A 19,892-nucleotide genomic window follows, 5' to 3' on the forward strand; every position below is an offset into this window, starting at 1 on the left:
CTGGCGGTAAAATTCCATCTGCCGTACGGTGCTGCCATCTCCGGGACGTATTGACAATGAATGCGGCCTCATTATAAAACAATGCGCATGTTTCTATCTCTTTCCAGTCCGGAGAAAAAAAAAGGCCTTAGAACTTGAATGCACCTCATAATGTGGAAGTACTGAATGGAATTGGGTAGAAAAGAAATTTGCCCGCATGGCTTGAATAAAAGAAGGGATCAGTTGATATGACACATTCCGATACATCAAGAAATCATCAATCTAGTACTGGAGGGATCTGTGGGGATAAAAATTATAGAGATAGACTTGCAGATGAATACAGTATGCAGGTTCAAATATAGATTTCAAATAAATATACACTGCAGTAGTTATTCGGAGATGATGAGGCCTGCACAGGATAGAGTAGCGTGGAGAGCTGCATCAAACCACTGAACACCATAACAACAACAGGTGAGTGTTGTAGACGTATGTATGATGTAGTGTTACGTTTGTGTTGTGTGACGATGACGGGAGGGGGTGAAAGTGTGTCGTCACTTAGCCTAATCCTCTCGAATAGCATCAATGGGGGCCTCAAGTTTAATGTTGTCATAGGGCGGATGGATCACCATCAACATCCCCCATTTGATCAGATACTGTGAAGAGATTTTGAAATTAATCCATGACAATGGCGCGAAAACTATCAGACACTTCACATCCTTACCTCTCCTCTCCTTACCAGCCAAATTCTGGCAGTGAACATTTCATTTGCCACCAGGGTTCGAATGGACTTATCTCCGAGTTGAGCGCCGTCCCAAAGCCGTGCCTTAGCGATCTTTTTTCTTTACTTATTTTTTAGGAGGAGTGGACCGGCGGGGGCTCGGAGGGGGGGGGGGGGGGGGAACAGATAGGCAAGGGTCGAGAGTGGCATAGAAAAGTGGGAGATTTAGGAATCAACTGAAGCGTAAAGGTTTTGTTACTACACTCCTGGAAATGGAAAAAAGAACACATTGACACCGGTGTGTCAGACCCACCATACTTGCTCCGGACACTGCGAGAGGGCTGTACAAGCAATGATCACACGCACGGCACAGCGGACACACCAGGAACCGCGGTGTTGGCCGTCGAATGGCGCTAGATGCGCAGCATTTGTGCACCGCCGCCGTCAGTGTCAGCCAGTTTGCCGTGGCATACGGAGCTCCATCGCAGTCTTTAACACTGGTAGCATGCCGCGACAGCGTGGACGTGAACCGTATGTGCAGTTGACGGACTTTGAGCGAGGGCGTATAGTGGGCATGCGGGAGGCCGGGTGGACGTACCGCCGAATTGCTCAACACGTGGGGCGTGAGGTCTCCACAGTACATCGGTGTTGTCGCCAGTGGTCGGCGGAAGGTGCACGTGCCCGTCGACCTGGGACCGGACCGCAGCGACGCACGGATGCACACCAAGACCATAGGATCCTACGCAGTGCCGTAGGGGACCGCACCGCCACTTCCCAGCAAATCAGGGACACTGTTGCTCCTGGGGTATCGGCGAGGACCATTCGCAACCGTCTCCATGAAGCTGGGCTACGGTCCCGCACACCGTTAGGCCGTCTTCTGCTCACGCCCCAACATCGTGCAGCCCGCCTCCAGTGGTGTCGCGACAGGCGTGAATGGAGGGACGAATGGAGACGTGTAGTCGTCTGCGATGAGAGTCACTTCTGCCATGGTCGTATGCGTGTTTGGCGCCGTGCAGGTGAGCGCCACAATCAGGACTGCATACGACCGAGGCACACAGGGCCAACACCCGGTATCATGGTGTGGGGAGCGATCTCCTACACTGGCCGTACACCACTGGTGATCGTCGAGGGGACACTGAATAGTGCACGGTACATCCAAACCGTCATCGAACCCATCGTTCTACCATTCCTAGACCGGCAAGGGAACTTGCTGTTCCAACAGGACAATGCACGTCCGCATGTATCCCGTGCCACCCAACGTGCTCTAGAAGGTGTAAGTCAACTACCCTGGCCAGCAAGATCTCCAGATCTGTTCCCCATTGAGCATGTTTGGGACTGGATGAAGCGTCGTCTCACGCGGTCTGCACGTCCAGCACGAACGCTAGTCCAACTGAGGCGCCAGGTGGAAATGGCATGGCAAGCCGTTCCACAGGACTACATCCAGCATCTCTACGATCGTCTCCATGGGAGAATAGCAGCCTGCATTGCTGCGAAAGGTGGGTATACACTGTACTAGCGCCGACATTGTGCATGCTCTGTTGCCTGTGTCTATGTGCCTGTGGTTCTGTCAGTGTGATCATGTGATGTATCTGACCCCAGGAATGTGTCAATAAAGTTTCCCCTTCCTGGGACAATGAATTCACGGTGTTCTTATTTCAATTTCCAGGAGTGTAGTATTAAGAAATTATGGGGAGGATGTGGAACACCTTCTACAGTGTTCCATCTGCCCCACAAGGTGTACCCTTGACGAACTATGGCTTGAGAAGAGAGAAACATTGGACTTGGCCCGACACTGGGCTGAAAGGCTTTGAAACAAACCTCCGGACACGAAAAAGTAAAGTAAAGTAAGTATGGGGAGGATACGTCACCGACGTAGAAAACAGAGGCCTTAGTGAAAAGAAAGGACAAAAAAACCGAAATGGGGCGGGGTCCCTGTATCCGAGGTGCCCACGGAGAAAGCACGGACGGGCTTGCGTGTGGCAAAGCCCGGACAGTGGATCAAAGAAAGAAGATGACACGCTGCGATGCGTCTGTCGTGGATAGGATCCGGAAGTGGGTTAGTACCGGATGATAGAAGGGGGAGGGGGGGAGGGGAGGAAAAACGAAAAGCTACAAAAAAAATTACACGCATTAACGACGCGCTCTCCCATCAAGCGGAGGTCTGGCGTAGAATCGATCATGGGTGGCTAAATTCAGACACCGCCGGTGGCTGATGGCACATACCTCCCCTCAGCTCCCGGTACTTCCCAAATAAGTGGGCTGTAACAAAGACCTCTCGAAGACAGTTGGCAAATGAAAGTTGGTAACTTGGCACGTGTTCAAGCGTTGTATGGGCTGCTTGTAAATAGTTCCAGACGTCGAGGCGGGATTTTGCTCCCTCACGAGAAAGGTAACCTACCGCCCTTCCCTTTATCCACGTAGGAGCATGACATTTGGCGGCGGGAAAGTACGTGTCCTCCGCGTATAGAAACATTCGCGGTTCGATATCATCCAGATGCAGCAGCCAGTCATCTACTGCACTAAAAGCCAAGCTTCGTGCGAAGAGGAACAGATCAGACGGTGGTCGTCAGTGTCGAATCGCTAGCAGAGGAGACAAAGAAGGAAATCCGATAAGCGAATATTGTGCAGTTGCTGTTTGTGTCAGATTTCCTGTTCACTATGTGATAGCAGGTCACCCGGACGTCAGTAGGGAGGAAGATCTGGTGGACGGAGGGATATTTGGTCTCCAATACGTTGCGGGAAACGCGGTACAATTGTAGAGCGTAAAAATCCTTCGTCCTGGGCGGACATGTGTCTGGGAGGCCAGTATGTGTGTAACTGTAGTCAGTTAGGTGTGACGTGATGTGACCGACAGACACCGGTGGTGACGTAGAAGCAGGCAGGACAAGCAATCTGCGTGTTAGGGACGTGCCCCGCCCGCTCCATTGTTTTCTCATAAAGCGTGCTACTCACGATCGATCGGCGATATCATGGCTACATGTCTCACAATGGAACCTCCCCATCGCACCCCCCTCAGATTAAATTATAAGTTGGCACAGTGGATAGGCCTTGAAAAACAAACACAGATCAATCGAGAAAACAGGAAGAAGTTGTGTGGAACTATGAAAAAAATAAGCAAAATATACAAACTGAGTAGTCCATGCGCAAGATAGGCAACATCAAGGAGAATGTGAGCTCAGGAGCGCCGTTGTCCCGTGGTTAGGGTGAGCAGCTGCGGAACGAGAGGTCCTTAATTCAAGTATTCCCTCGAGTGAAAAGTTTAATTTTTTTTTCAGACAATTATCAAAGTTCAGGCACTCACACATAATCAACTTCGCTCTCCAAAATTCCAGGACATGTTCAGATTTGCTTGGACATATGCAGGATTTGACGGTCTACACACGGAAAAATTTGAAAAAGTTAAAGACATATGTTTTGACAGAGCACAGGGAAAACTGTGCGACTGTGAAACTGTTGCATTCATTTGTTGCAGGTTATGTGACAAACTCTTATGTTTTCATCACTTTTTTGGGAGTGATTAACACATCCACAAGAAAACCTAAATCGGGCAAGGTAGAAGAATTTTTTTACGCATTCGCCAAGTGTACAAGTTAGGTGGGTCGACAACATATTACTGTCATGTGACGCACATGCCGTCACCAGTGTCGTATATAACATATCAGATGTGTTTTCCTGTGGAGGAATCGGTTGACCTATGACCTTGCGATCAAATGCTTTCGGTTCCCATCGGAGAGGCACGTCCTTTCGTCTACTAATCGCATGGTTTTGCGGTACGGTCGCAAAACACAAGACACTAAACTTATTACAGTGAACAGAGACGTCAATGAACGAACGGACAGATCATAACTTTGCGAAAATAAAGAAAGTATATTTTTCGCTCGAGGGAAGACTTGAACCAAGGACCTATCGTTCCGCAGCTGCTCACGCTAAACACAGGACCACGGCGCTCCTGAGCTCAAAGCCCCCTTGATGTTACCTATCTTGCACATGGACTATTCAGTTTGTGTATTTTGCTTATTTTTTACATAGTTCCACACAACTTCTTCCTGTTTTCTCGATTGATCTGTGTTCAGTTTTTCAAGGCCTATCCACTGTGCCAACTTATAACTAAATCTGAGGGGGTTGCGATGGGGAGGTTCCCTTGTCAGAAAACGCTTCATCTCGAGCGCCTTGGGTTGGGCATAGTCGTTGCAAAAAATAAAGCGAAGTATAGATTTACGGTAACGATTCGCCATGTACCGTGGACGCTAAACCGGCCCGTAAGTAACGGCTGCTCGAAAGCAAGCAAGGGAAGCTCTCGCTCCTCGCGCGAAAACACAGGAGCGCGGCCGCACCGTTGTTCTGCCAAAGGCTGGCTGTTCTTGGCTACGGAGGCAGGTACCTCTACTGGTATTAGGCATTGATACGTAAATGAATAGAAGTTCATGAAAGTACGTCTAGAGCATTAAATGTAAGTCAAAGTAGGATCATCAGATATATGGAGAAGAAGGAGCTGGAAGCATTTGAAATGAGATACTATTGAACAATATTATCATTAATTTTATTGATAATGTATGAATTGGAGCAACACTAGAAGAAAAGGAAAGAAAGAGGTCTACAGAAGATTCATACAAGAAGCACGGAGAGTTCAGTGGGACATTCGCTACGGTGCAGGAGTGGCTCGCTTGACGCTGAAAAAGCAGTAGAGAGAAAAAAAAGTAGGAGCGGTCAAAGGCTAAAATATGATAAACAGATGTCGGGTGCAGCAGTTGTATAGAGACGAAATGATTAGCGCAAGACAGAAAAGAATTGATGACAATATCAACCCAGTAAGAAGACTGAGTCCTTAAAAAGGACTAAACCAGTTTATTCGACGCTGATCAATGAAAGATGCGTTCTCTAATATAATTAAAAGTCCAGCCTTTCCTTTTGTCCGAACGAGAAAATTACAACTATGTCGGCATATCTGACGTGTGCGTTTCACACGCTGAGCAGCAGGGAAAAATTACCTGGCAGCCAGAGAAGCTCGGGCAAAAACGATGTTTTCTGAGGGTAACTAGGGCTCTTGGAGGTGACTCAACCGGCCAACCAACATTCTGACTGTCACTAAGTAGTTTGCTTCGACGCAGACTGATATTTCTAAGTAAAATAATTTTTCGCAGGAAATCCACGTTTTCGGACAAATCGCTCTCAGTCTTGATATCTTGTGACAGACTATCTTTCAGATCCTACTAGTTCCAGTTTCACTTATATTCTTCAATAAGATCTTGCTGTTTACCGCTGATGCCTTCGAGTCGTCGGCTGTTAAATATTAATGGGTTGCGTGTGAAGCCTATGAATTTCTCGACGGTTGTCACTTGACACAGATGGTTTAACATCATCTCTACACGAACAGCTTTAAATTTAAAACCCAGTGGAAAGCAACCAACTGACGTTCGTTACACGATGCTTCCTAGTAGTGTTATTACCTAGATACTTTCCAGCACAGCAATCACACAATCTTCTGTCAATATATCACTGTTTATTTAGTGCATTCTGATAACATGCTCTCCCGTGTGTTAAACCAGGTCGTATAATGCTTTCAGAACACAGAAAATTCAATACATTCTTAATCCTAATAATGCAATAATAACGATATTAATTTTGTATAATATATCTTACTCATAAGTCGACATAAAAATTTTAATTAATTTCAAAAAATATGAAATGAAAGTAAATAACGAAACAGAATAAAAATAAATATATAATGTCCTTACATTGTGAGTTGCTATTGCTGCACTTCGTTTAGCGGCTACTTCGGTATTTCTACGACTTTGCTAGCAAGTGTTACCCGTATATAAAGTACTAGATTAGCGCCTACTGCTTCGCTCATGATGACTGTATGGTCTGCACATTTTTTTATTGTTAATTTATCGAATTTTTATTTTCTGACAACCATTACTCGTAAGTAAAACAGCACACCGTGCAAATAGTGAAAACCAAATACAAATTTTCGTAGTTCTAGCTCCAAAACTTCCTTAATAGCGACATATTTTCAAAAAATCTTTCCTCCCCTATCTCACCCCATTATGAATGCAATTTCGAAAAACTTCTTCTAGAACGATGCTTGTAGTATAAGACCAACCCTCTCTCCAAATTTCAAGTTTCTAATTACCGCAATAGCGACATACCTTCAAAAAACTTTTCATCCGCTATTTCACACCCGTAAATGTGGAATTTCGAAAAACTCTCTCCAAATTTCAAATTTCTGTCCTTAGAGGTTTGGGCAGAGCGATGACGAAGCAGTGAGTCAGCCAGGCTCTATTCACCCCCTTAGGGATTGAATTTCCAAAAACACAGAAACATATTTTTTATTTCTAATCAAAAAGTCAAATACAGATTTGACAGAAACATATTTTTTATTTCCAATCAAAAAGTCAAATACAGATTTGACAGAAACATATTTTTTATTTCCAATCAAAAAGTCAAATACAGATTTTCATAGATTTAGTTTCAAAAATGCTTTCACAATTAAACATTTTCATAAAGCTTTTCACCCCTATTTCACCCCCTTAGAGACTGAATCTCTGTCAACACTGAAACATGTATTTTCTTTATTTCTAACCGAAAAGACGAATACCAGTTTCCATAGATGTAGCTTTAAAAATGCTTTATTACTTTCTTAATAACGATATATTTTCCAAAAAAAACTTTCACTTAGTACTTCACTCTCTTAGATTTAAAAATGCGTTCATACTGAAATATTTTCGTCAACAAATATAAAGCAACAACAAATATTACCGCAATTGCGACATATTTTCAAAGATCTTTTCATCCCCTATTTCACCCCCATAGGGGTTGAATATTCGAAAACACTAACACATATATTTTTGTTTCCAGCTGAGAAGTCAAATACCAATTTTTACACATGTAGATTTAACGATGCCTTAGTAGTTCTTTAATAATGATTAATTTTCAAAAAAAATTTTCACCAACTATTTCACCCACTTACGGCTTGAATTTCCAAAAATGCTGAAACATGTATTTCTTCATTTCTGGCTGAGGAACCAAATGCCAGTTTTCGTAGATTTGGCTCCAAAATTACCTTAACAGCAGATATTTTCAAAAAACTTGTCCACTATTTCACTTCCTCAAGGGTGCCATTTCGGAAACGATTCCTACACATAAGATTAATCCTCTCTCCAAATTTAAAGTTCCTCTCCTTAGCGGTTTGGGCTGGGAAATGATGAATCAGTCAGGACATTTCCATTTACATATATGAGACTTGCATTCTGCATTAAGAGTAGTCCTCCAGTTAGTGTGTGGTTCGGTAAGCCTCGTGCCATCACAAATACGTACGGGCTTCACACCTAACGTATTTGATTGTACTTGTCTGGCATTAAACATTTATTATTGTAATTAAAATTAATTATGCAGTTCCATGTTTTAAATATCAATAAAGAAAATAAACAAACTGCGTTGCTGTTCTGTAACCTGTCTGGCAGTGGACTCACAACACCGGTCAGTTACTATAGACGTTACAGACGTTCTTTGCTGACTATTTGCCACGGTATTCCATTCACAATTTTCTACCTGTAGTTTTGCATGTCGCATCACAAGGCAAAAGTATTTTATCCGTGCTGCATCTTGTTCAGCTCTGTGACTTTACTCAAATAAGTACATTTGGAACAGAGTGCAGTCCCCGCTTTGAAACTAAAACGCTATGTTAAAAGCGCATGTGTGGAGATGCAACTTCTATAAAGAGTACTGTGAAATGTTCGCGCTCGATAGACCATTGTGTGGGATGTCCGAGCTGCATATACTTGAACACTTCATGCTTCTACCCTGAAATGCAGGCAGAGCCAAACGAGTCAGTGGACGGTCTATTATAACAAATTACAGTAGAAGGGAACATGCTGTTGACATTTCTGACGTAATGAAACAAGGGTATCCATCTGAAGATGGGCATAATGGTCCGAAACCCGTTATAGTAGTTGAACAAAGCTTCTTAAAAGTCTCTGTTCCTAGTTTCGTCACTCCTTCAGAGTAGAATCCATTCCTTTAAATTTTAATCCGCTCACTCGTTCGGCCTATACTTGAGTATTGCTCATCAGTGTGGGATCCGTACCAGGTCGGTTTGACAGAGGAGATAGAGAAGATCCGAAGAAGAGCGGCGCGTTTCGTCACAGGGTTATTTGGCAAGCGTGATAGCGTTACGGAGATGTTTAGCAAACTCAAATGGCAGACTCTGCACGAGAGGCGCTTAGCACCGCGGTGTAGCTTGCTGTCCAGGTTTCGAGAGGGTGCGTTTCTGGATGAGGTATCGAATATATTGCTTCCCCTTACTTATAACTCCCAAGGAGATCACGAATGTAAAATTAGAGAGAAGCGAGCGTGCACGGAGGCTTTCAGACAGTCGTTCTTCCCGCGAACCTTACGCGACTGGAACAGGAAAGGGAGGTAGTGACAGTGGCACGTAAAGTGCCCTCCGCCACACACCGTTGGGTGACTTGCGGAGTATAAATGTAGATGTAGATGTAGAACTTATTTTCCGCCACTGATTCATTTATGTATAGGTTGAATTGTACCGAGGAAAGACAGTGATCTTGCCCAGGACAGAGCAACTGTAACTACGAGGGGCATTCAATAACTAAAATAACCAACTTCGGTTGAAAAATTGCAGAATTCGTTGTGAGATATCATGGTATATTCCCGCTTCAGCCCTTATAGTTTCATGAAGTTCCAATAGGTTGTAGCGTTGTATGTATCCTTCAAAATGGCGTCTGCAGCGGAGGTGCGTACCAAAAGACAGCTGTCATTGAGTTTCTTTTGGTGGAAAACCAGAACACCGCAGATATTCATAAGAACTTGCAGAATGTCTGCGGAGACCGGGCAGTGAACAAAATCAAGTTGAGCGAGTCTTATGTCATCATCACAATAAGGTAGCGTATACCTGTCTGATTTCGCGCGTACCGACTGGCCGCATACAGCTGTGGCTCCTGGGATGTTGGAAAGTGCGGATACTCCCATTCTAGTTGATCGACAGATCATAACCAACACCTCATTGCTCTGCTGGACGTCCCTGTCGCTGGTACTGACGCATTTGTCCGCCAGTTGGGGTATTGTATTGTATGTATTGTATGTTAACCGGGGACCTAGAAACGACGGAGAGGCTCCGTCCCCGCCGCAGCCGTAGTGGTCCACAACCCCACGACGACTACCGCAGTCCACTTCACCCCTCCGCCACCCCACACTGAACCCAGGGTTATGGTGCGGTTCGGCCCCCGGTGGACCCCCCCCCCCCCCCCCCAGGGAACGTCTTACATCAGACGAGTGTAGCCCCTATATTTGCGTGGTAGAGTAATGGTGGTGTTCGCGCACGTGGAGAACTTGTTTGCGCAGCAGTCGCCGTCATGGTGTAACTGAGGCGGAACAAGGGGAACCAGCCCGCATTCGCCGAGGCAGATGGAAAACCGCCTAAAAACCATCCACAGACTGGCCGGTTCACCGGACCTAGACACAAATCCGCCGGGCGGATTCGTACTGGAGACCAGGAGCTCCTTCCTGCCCGGAAAGCCATGCGTTAGACTGCACGGCCAACCGGGCGGGCTCCAGTTGGGGTACTCAGAGGTGTGTGCCTGCTGGATTTCTCGCTATCTAACAGAAGGCCATAAAAAGCAACGAAGGACCGTCCGTGCGAAATTGCTTGACTGTACGAGGCTGACAGTGACAATTTTTGTCCAATATCGACACAGGCGATGAAACATGGGTTCATCACTTAGAACCAGAAACAAAACTGCATCCATGGAGTGGAGCCACACCATCTCTTCTCCGAAGAAAAGTTAAACGCTGCACCCTCAGCTGAAAACGTCTTGGTGACGGTCTTCTGCAAGTCTGCTTGAGCGTGTTCCTCGTCACAGAAATGCGAACGAACTTCTCCATCACAGCACAAGATCACACCAAAGTCCGTGCATCCGAGAAGAGCTCATAAAACTTTATTGGAATGCTGTTTCTTATCCAGCCTACAGCCCGGCTCCCACACCTTCCGACTTCTATCTGTTTGGCCCAATGAAAGATGCAGTCCGCGGGAAATATATATATATATATATACAGGGCGGTCAATTGATAGTGACAGGGCCAAATATCTCACGAAATAAGCGTCAAACGAAAAAACTACAAAGAACGATACTTGTCTAGCTTGAAGGGGGAAACCAGATGGCGCTATGGTTGGCCCGCTAGATGGCGCTGCCATAGGTCAAACGGATATCAACTGCGTTTTTTTAAATAGGAACCCCCATTTTTATTACATATTCGTATAGTATGTAAAGAAATATGAATCTTTTAGTTTGACCACTTTTTTCGCTTTGTGATAGATGGCGCTGTAATAGTCACAAACATATGGCTCACAATTTTACACGAACAGTTGGTAAAAGGCACGTTTTTTAAACTAAAATACAGAACGTAGGTACGTTTGAACATTTTATTTCGGTTGTTCCAATGTGATACATGTACCTTTGCGAACTTATCATTTCTGAGAACGCATCCTGTTACAGCGTGATTACCTGTAAATACCACATCAATGCAATAAATGCTCAAAATTATATCCATCAACCTCAATGCATTTGGCAATACGTGTAACGACATTCCTCTCAACAGCGAGTAGTTCGCCTTCCGTAATGTTCGCACATGCATTGACAATGCGCTGACGCACGTTGTCAGGCGTTGTCGGTGGATCACGATAGCAAATATCGTTCAACTTCCCCACAGAAAGAAATCCGGAGCCGTCAGATCCGGTGAACGTGCGGGCCATGGTATGGTGCTTCGACGACCAACCCACCTGTCATGAAATATGCTATTCAATACCGCTTCAACCGCACGCGAGCTATGTGCCGGACATCCATCATGTTGAAAGTACATCGCCATTGTGTGATGCAGAGAAACATCTTGTAGTAACATCGGTAGAATATCACGTAGGAAATCAGCATACATTGCACCATTTAGATTGTCAGCGATAAAATGGGGGCCAATTATCCTTCCTCCCATAATGCCGCACCACACATTAACCCGCCAAGGTCGCTGATGTTCAACTTGTCGAACCCATCGTGGATATTCCGTTGCCCAATAATGCATATTATGCCGGCTTACGTTACCGCTGTTGGTGAATAACGCTTCGTCGCTAAATAGAACGCATGCAAAAAATCTGTCGTCGTCCCGTAATTTCTCTTGTGCCCAGTGGCAGAACTGTACACGACGTTCAAAGTCGTCGCCATGCAATTCCTGGTGCATAGAAACATGACACGGGTGCCATCGATGTTGATGTAGCATTCTCAACACCGACGTGTTTGAGATTCCCGATTCTCGCGCAGTTTGTCTGCCACTGACGTGCAGCTTAGCCGTGACAGCAGCTAAAACACCTACTTGGGCATCATCATTTGTTGCAGGTCGTGATTGACGTTTCACATGTGGCTGAACACTTCCTGTTTCCTTAAATAACGTAACTATCCGGCGAACGGTTCGGACACTTGGATGATGTCGTCCAGGATACCGAGCAGCATACATAGCACATGCCCGTTGGGCATTTTGATCACAATAGACATACATCAACACGATATCGACCTTTTCCGCAATTGGTAAACGGTCCATTTTAACACGGGTAATGTATCACGAAGCAAATACCGTTCGCTCTGGCAGAATGTTACGTGATACCACGTACTTATACGTTTATGACTATTACAGCGCCATGTTTCACAAAGTGAAAAAAGTGGTCCAACTAAAACATTCATATTTCTTTACGTACTACACGAATATGTAATAAAAATGGGGGTTCCTATTTTAAAAAACGCAGTTTATATCCGTTTGACCTAAGGCAGCGCCATCTAGCGGGCCAACCATAGCGCCATCTGGTTTCCCCCTTCAAGCTAGGCGAGTTTCGTTCTTTGTAATTCTTTCGTTTGATGCTTATTTCGTGAGATATTTGGCCCGGTCAGTATCAATGGACCAGAAAGACGTTGACTCCGACATCGGCCAGCGGTACCATGCTGGCACACAGGTCGTCCCAATAAGATGGCGTAAGGCCATGGCACTGAAAGGAGATTATGTTGAAAAACTGGGTTTCGTAGTCCAAAGAGTGGGCAATAATTTGGTGTACTGGAATCATGAATAAAACCAACCTACTTTCCGAAATAAAATGTGTTTGCATTATTTACTGAACGCTCCTCGTAGCTATATTAATCTCAAAACCACACTATGATCTCTAGATAATATTACGGAAGGACTGAAAAAATATATAATCGATGGAATATCCACTCTGCACCACGACCTGCGAGAATTAGCAACAAGGAGCCTGAATATCGAAACTTTACCTATGAAGAAGCTGCTGAAGAAACTGCCAGGTAGCTGAGTTTAACCCTCGCGATGTATGCAGTAGAAAGTGGGAATCCCGTAGTCAGCATAATCAAAAGTTGATTCACGACTCTCTGACTCGAGTTACTTGTTAGGAGATTTAGGGCCTGCGTGAACTTGTAGGTGTACTGAAAACTGAAATTTGTGCCCAGTGGAATTTGTGCCCAGAAAAGTTCGAGGGGTCCACTGATCCCTTGCCTCGCAGGCAGAAGAGCTGAGGGACGCTACCTAGAGGTTTCCGAGCTATCATTTTCAAGCCATACGGCACAGAACGCTGATAAAGTCAATGTTAATAGTGCATCGACAGCTTTCTGCAATATATCGATGCGCGTTGCAAAACCACGGAACGAATGTCAAATGCTGTTTCAAATCCGAATCATTTGATTAAAGCTTCCTACGATTATATAAAATTACAATTATCATGAGATTTCTCGCACAAATTTCACGACTAAGAAATTTTTATCCTAAACTGTTCCCAACTTTATTTTGGTGCTAAGATTTTTCTTAAGTTTCCGTGTTTCGATTGCGTTACGTAAGTGAATTCCTTTTTTTTTTAACTCAAAAGTCAAATTATCTTTGGTGCACTGTAAGTCAAGCATGACTGTCTAATATAGCAGGTAGCCAATAAAAATAGACCAGCTAAAGATATCGATAGTGATGAGACAGTTTAGAGGTTTAGCTTTCACTCGGATTTGTGGTTGAGGAGCAACTATGGCCTCCGAGGAACCATTCCAGCATTTACCTGGAATGATCTGAGAAACCACAGAAGCCAAATTCAGTATGGCCGGCCATAGAATTGAGGCTCAATTTCTAAAAATAATCAGATTTACATCACATTTTTTCCAGGCTTTGCACAAGCTAAATGGCAAAAGTAAATTATTGCCATTTAGTCATGTTTAAAATCAGCTTTAAGCATCATCACTATCTTTTTTTAAGTTTTTTTATTTATAAGTTGCTGTATACATTTTGTACAATTTTCTCTCTATGTACATTTACATCTACATCTACATCTACATTTATACTCCGCAAGCCACCCAACGGTGTGTGGCGGAGGCCACTTTACGTGCCACTGTCATTACTTCCCTCTCCTGTTCCAGTCGCGTATGGTTCGCGGGAAGAACGACTGTCTGAAAGCCTCCGTGCGCGCTCGAATCTCTAATTTTACATTCGTGATCTCCTCGGGAGGTATAAGTAGGGGGAAGCAATATATTCGATACCTCATCCAGAAACGCACCCTCTCGAAACCTGGCGAGCAAGCTACACCGCGATGCAGAGCGCCTCTCTTGCAGAGCCTGCCACTCGGGCTTGCTAAACATCTCCGTAACGCTATCACGCTTACCAAATAACCCTGTGACGAAACGCGCCGCTCTTCTTTGGATCTTCTCTATCTCCTCCGTCAACCCGATCTGGTACGAATCCCACACTGATGAGCAATACTCAAGTATAGGTCGAACGAGTGTTTTGTAAGCCACCTCCTTTGTTGATGGACTACATTTTCTAAGGACTCTCCCAATGAATCTCAACCTGGTACCCGCCTTACCAACAATTAATTTTATATGATCATTCCACTTCAAATCGTTCCGTGGGCATACTCCCAGATATTTTACAGAAGTAACTGCTACCAGTGTTTGTTCCGCTATCATATAATCATACAATAAAGGATCCTTCTTTCTATGTATTCGCAATACATTACATTTGTCTATGTTAAGGGTCAGTTGCCACTCCCTGCACCAAGTGCCTATTCGCTGCAAATCTTCCTGCATTTCGCTACAATTTTCTAATGCTGCAACTTCTCTGGATACTACAGCATCATCCGCGAAAAACCGCATGGAACTTCCGACACTATCTACTAGGTCATTTATATATATTGTGAAAAGCAATGGTCCCATAACACTCCTCTGTGGCACGTCAGAGGTTACTTTAACGTCTGTAGACGTCTCTCCATTGATAACAACATGCTGTGTTCTGTTTGCTAAAAACACTTCAATCCAGCCACACAGCTGGTCTGATATTCCGTAGGCTCTTACTTCGTTTATCAGGCGACAGTGCGGAACTGTATCGAACGCCTTCCGGAAGTCAAGGAAAATAGCATCTACCTGGCAGCCTGTATCTAATATTTTCTGGGTCTCATGAACAAATAAAGCGAGTTGAGTCTCACACGATCGCTGTTTCCGGAATCCAAGTTGATTCCTACAGAGTAGATTCTGGGTTTCCAAAAACGACATGATACGCGAGCAAAAAACATGTTCTAAAATTCTACAACAGATCGACGTCAGAGATATAGGTCTATAATTTTGCGCATCTGCTCGACGACCCTTCTTGAAGACTGGGACTACCTGTGCTTTTTTCCAATCATTTACAACCTTCCGTTCCTCTAGAGACTTGCGGTACACGGCTGTTAAAAGGGGGGCAAGTTCTTTCGCGTACTCTGTGTAGAATCGAATTGGTATCCCGACAGGTCCAGTGGACTTTCCTCTGTTGAGTGATTCCATTTGCTTTTCTATTCCTTGGACACATCTGATAAATTTAGTGAAATGTTTCAAGGTAGGAGATAGCTTTCAAACAAGCTCTGACCTCACCATCCTCTTCGTACTTTTTTACTGTTTCTTTCCAACGTTTCATCCCGTTTCATGTAGACTGTTTTTTTCTGTTTACCTGCCGTAGTCATCTCAGCCCTCATTAGCACTCACGATGAATTTAACGTTTCTCTTTTTATACTCCGAGTTGTGTCGTGGATTTTAGGATGCTTGGTTTAGCAAGCATGTCATTAATTTTGTGGTGCCAGCCCTCTACAGCGTTGGTCGCTCGATGGAGCGTTTGTAGAAGCTCCAAAGGCTGATACAGTTTTCTTCATTTTCCAACCATCTATTCACAAAATAGCCGAAAGTCTGAGAAAGCCTGGAGATAACCGGTTCGTTTGAATGTATCTCGAGCCAAGCATCACATACATCTTCACGCCGTAGAAACGCCAGGGCACCACACGTGTGAATTTGTTGTCTCACTTCTTCATTTTCTTTCTATTCATAAGTAAGTCCTAGATCTTGCACTTCTCCAGAGACACTTTTTCGTGTGGAAATAACACCTGTGTACTTTGGCAGTCGGTAGCACAACTTCAGTCGCGGAAATCGCTGCTGATTCGAAATCTAAGGTCTCGTTTGCAGATTTTCATTCTAGAATATGTTCCACCAAATTTCGGAAATGTTGGATGAATGTCTCTTTTCTTTTGTTTAACAATAATGCAAAGGCAACTGGATCGATGTTTGTCTCATTATTTGTGCTCTCAAAAATGGCGTGATTGGTGTATATTTGCGAAAACTGTTTGCTACAGCACTTGAATGTACCATCCGTACAAAGTCGTGTTTACTTCTTAGACCCTCTCTACCTGCTCTTCCGCTAAAAACTATTGTTCTTTCTTCTAACTTCTTGTCGTCGCTTAACACAAGACTGAAGCCATCATTCATAGCTAGTAACTCTACTTCTTTCTTCTCTTGTCTGTGGATCTCTCTCACTCCGCTGTGGTTTTTCCCACTGGTGGTACAAAGTTCTCGTCATTGCTTACTGCTCGGGCGTTTCAGTGACAAAATCATACCCTCGATTATGCAGGCAACCCAGCTCCTCTGACGTGCCCTTTTCTTAGGCTGGTTCAAAGTCTTCCTTATTTCCAACCGAGCTTCGCCCTGAGCTCCACACCGATGTTCGTATGAATAAAGTACCGCCAACCCTTGGTTTTAAAAATTTCTCGGCAGTGGTTTGCTTTCTGTCTTGAACAGCGCCACGCCGCAGTCCCGTCTTCTTTCGTTCTCTTCACTTGTAAGAATCACCTTCATAGACTTAGCTTCGCTTCCCGCTTAAGATAGTTGAAAATACCACATTGGAACTATTGAGACAGAAATACACAAGTTGCACGATGTCAGCTCTACACAGCGTCTGGGGAGCGGGTAGCTTAGGGTAATTGCGATGTAATTAAACGTTTTTGAGGGCGCAGGTATGTCGTGGCACAAAGGGAGCAAGTATTGGACGCAGATTTCACAGATTTCTAGTTGGGCGCAAATTTCACTGCGCACATTTTCCATGGATTAGTACTTGTTATCGTCGAGGAGGCGGAATTCTCAGCGTTACACTGTAAACATTGGGGAGAGGAGAAGACGAATTAAGAGAATACCGAGAGATCCATACATGTCGAATGCTTAGTATCTTGTCCACAGAGACTTATTCTGGGCTTACCAGTAGTAAGTCACCAAACAGAGGTTCGGACGCACATTGAATTCGCTGCTTAAGTCTTACAGAGTTTGAATACTGTGTTCTTTTCTGCGTCTTACATATTCTGTACTGTCTTGACATAAGAATGTAGTCTATATAATAAAACGCATGTAGCCAAATGCATGTAGCCAAATGCACGATCAGCTTTAGGGAAGGTAAAGGTACCAGAGAGGCAATTCTGACGTTGCGCTTGATAATTGAGACAAGAATTAAGAAAAATTAAGACACCTTCGTAGGATCTGTCGACCTACAAGCGGCATTCGACAACGAAAAGTGGCGCAGAAGGTATGAAATTCTCATAATCAAGGTAACGAGCTAAAGGGAAAGGCTGGTAACATAGAGTATGTACAAGACTCAAGAGAGGGCAATGAGAAAGGCAGAAGTTATCGGACTAAAAAGGGTGTACGACAGGAATGCAGTCTTTCCTTTCTAGTATCAAACAGCACATCGATGAATCAGGAACGGAAAGTAGGTTCAGGAGCGGGATTAAAATTCGGAGTGAAGGGATATCAATGATGTTCGTGCTCAAGACGCTGCAATCCTCAGCGAGAGTACTGAAGAATTCAAATGGTTCAAATCGCTCTAAGCACTATGGGACTTAACATCTGAGGTCATCAGCCCCCCAGACTTACTTAACCTAAGGATATCACACACATCCATGCCCAAGGCAAGATTCGAACCTGCAACCCTAGCAGCAGTGCTGTTCCGGACTGAAGCTCCTAGAACCGCTCGGCCACAGCGGCCGGCTACTAAAGAATTACAGCACTTGATGAATGAGGTGCACAGTCTAACGAGCGCATAAAATGAATTGACAGTAATCAATGGAACACAAAAATAATGAGGAGTAGTAGAAAAGAGATTTTTGATGAATTTACGATGTCAAAATGAGGGACAGTATTGAAGACTAAGTGAAGGAATCCTTATATCTCGGAAACAAAATAATACATGACGGAATCTAAGCAAGAAATTCCTTAGAATATATGTATGGAGCAAGTTATTGTATAGTAATGAATCACTGACTGCGGGAAAATAGGAAATAAATAATATCAGGTGGTCTTACAGAAAGAACGAGAAAATTGTGTGGGCTAGTAAGGGATGGGCAGGTACTCCACAAAATCTAGGAATAAAAAAATATAGGAAAACACTCTTTCTAGAGGAAGGAACAGGACTATAGTGCAAATATCTGTGACACCAGAGCAGACCATTGAGAGCAAAAATAGTAGGGGAAAATAGAGATTAGAATACATGCAACGTATAATTAGGGATTTCTGGTGTAAGGACTAGTATGAAATGAAGAGGTTGGCACAGAAAAAAAAAGTCGTGGCAGGCCTCACCAAACCAACCAGAAAACAAATGACCAAAATGAAAGAAAAATGTATTATGTTGTAAGCTGCTGTGGTCTCCTGACCTTCATTTCTTACATATTCCGTCCTCACAATCGTATTCTGCACATCAAGTCGCTTCATTCAAACCCAAACTCGATAAGATAGAGTCAATTTTGTATGAATTCATGTAAGTGATATGCAAATCTAATAAGTAAATCGCAAGTGCGCACCGAGGTTGAAAAAGTTGAGGCTGGTGTACAGAACATGACGGCCACAGGAATTTTCGTTCTAAAGAGGCAACCAGCCTGCTGGGAGGTCCGTCCCTTCAGAGGGGTGAGTCAACATACCTACTTCAGCCGGAGCGACCGCCCAGAGGGAGGACAGCTTTTGCAGAGCGAAGGGATAACGACTCCCATGTTCCACATAAAAGTAAATTCCGCTACATTGTGTGGGAGCGCCAGAAGACGCATTCTTTGACAGACTGACTGCGTAGTTATGGGGTTCTCACAGGAGGACATTATACACCTAATGGCGATGCTACATCTTTCCACATTCATCGACTTAAACGAAACGTCATTCTCCCATTTAAAAGAGCAATGCTGATTGGCGGAATATTTCTGACGCAAAGAGCCAGAGGAGTGAGGGAAGACAGCAAATGATATACCCTTGCAACTGTTCCAGAAAAAGGAGCCGTTCAGTTGTTGCTCTTGAAGCAGGAAAACGTAACGAGAGCGAGTGCGCTCGTACATGTACACAAAGAGTGAGGAACAAAGTCTCTCCTCAGTACTTCACTGGGAGAGCACCTCTGTCGTTAGTGAATCGGAGTGATACTCCATATTGAGTCACTCGTGATTAAGCATTGTTCACTGTGTTGGCTGCCACACTTATTGTGCGATGTGAACACATGCCTCCGAGCGAATACTGAGTGGCATCGCGGTGGACTGGTTATCTGACCAGTGTACCACGCCAATAGTTAGACTAGGGGCAGATAGGAGTCCTTGACTTCATCAAGGCGTAGGGAGAGTTTGATTGGCAAAGTTCAATGCAGATTGAAAGAGATAGTTGTGTTATTTGTCAGCAGCGAGCGACACAGGCAGCAGTCATTGCAGCTCACGGTATTGTGCACTACAGCTTATGCGAACCCCATCTGTCCTCTATAACAGTACACTACATTACATTTCTCATGTGACAGCCTTGACCGTACCTAGAAAAGTTATTCAAGTTGTGTAGGCGTGGCTCTCAGCCATTCT

Source organism: Schistocerca cancellata, chromosome 1, assembly GCF_023864275.1.
Source record: "Schistocerca cancellata isolate TAMUIC-IGC-003103 chromosome 1, iqSchCanc2.1, whole genome shotgun sequence".
In the NCBI taxonomy this organism is placed as follows: Eukaryota; Metazoa; Arthropoda; class Insecta; order Orthoptera; family Acrididae; genus Schistocerca; species Schistocerca cancellata.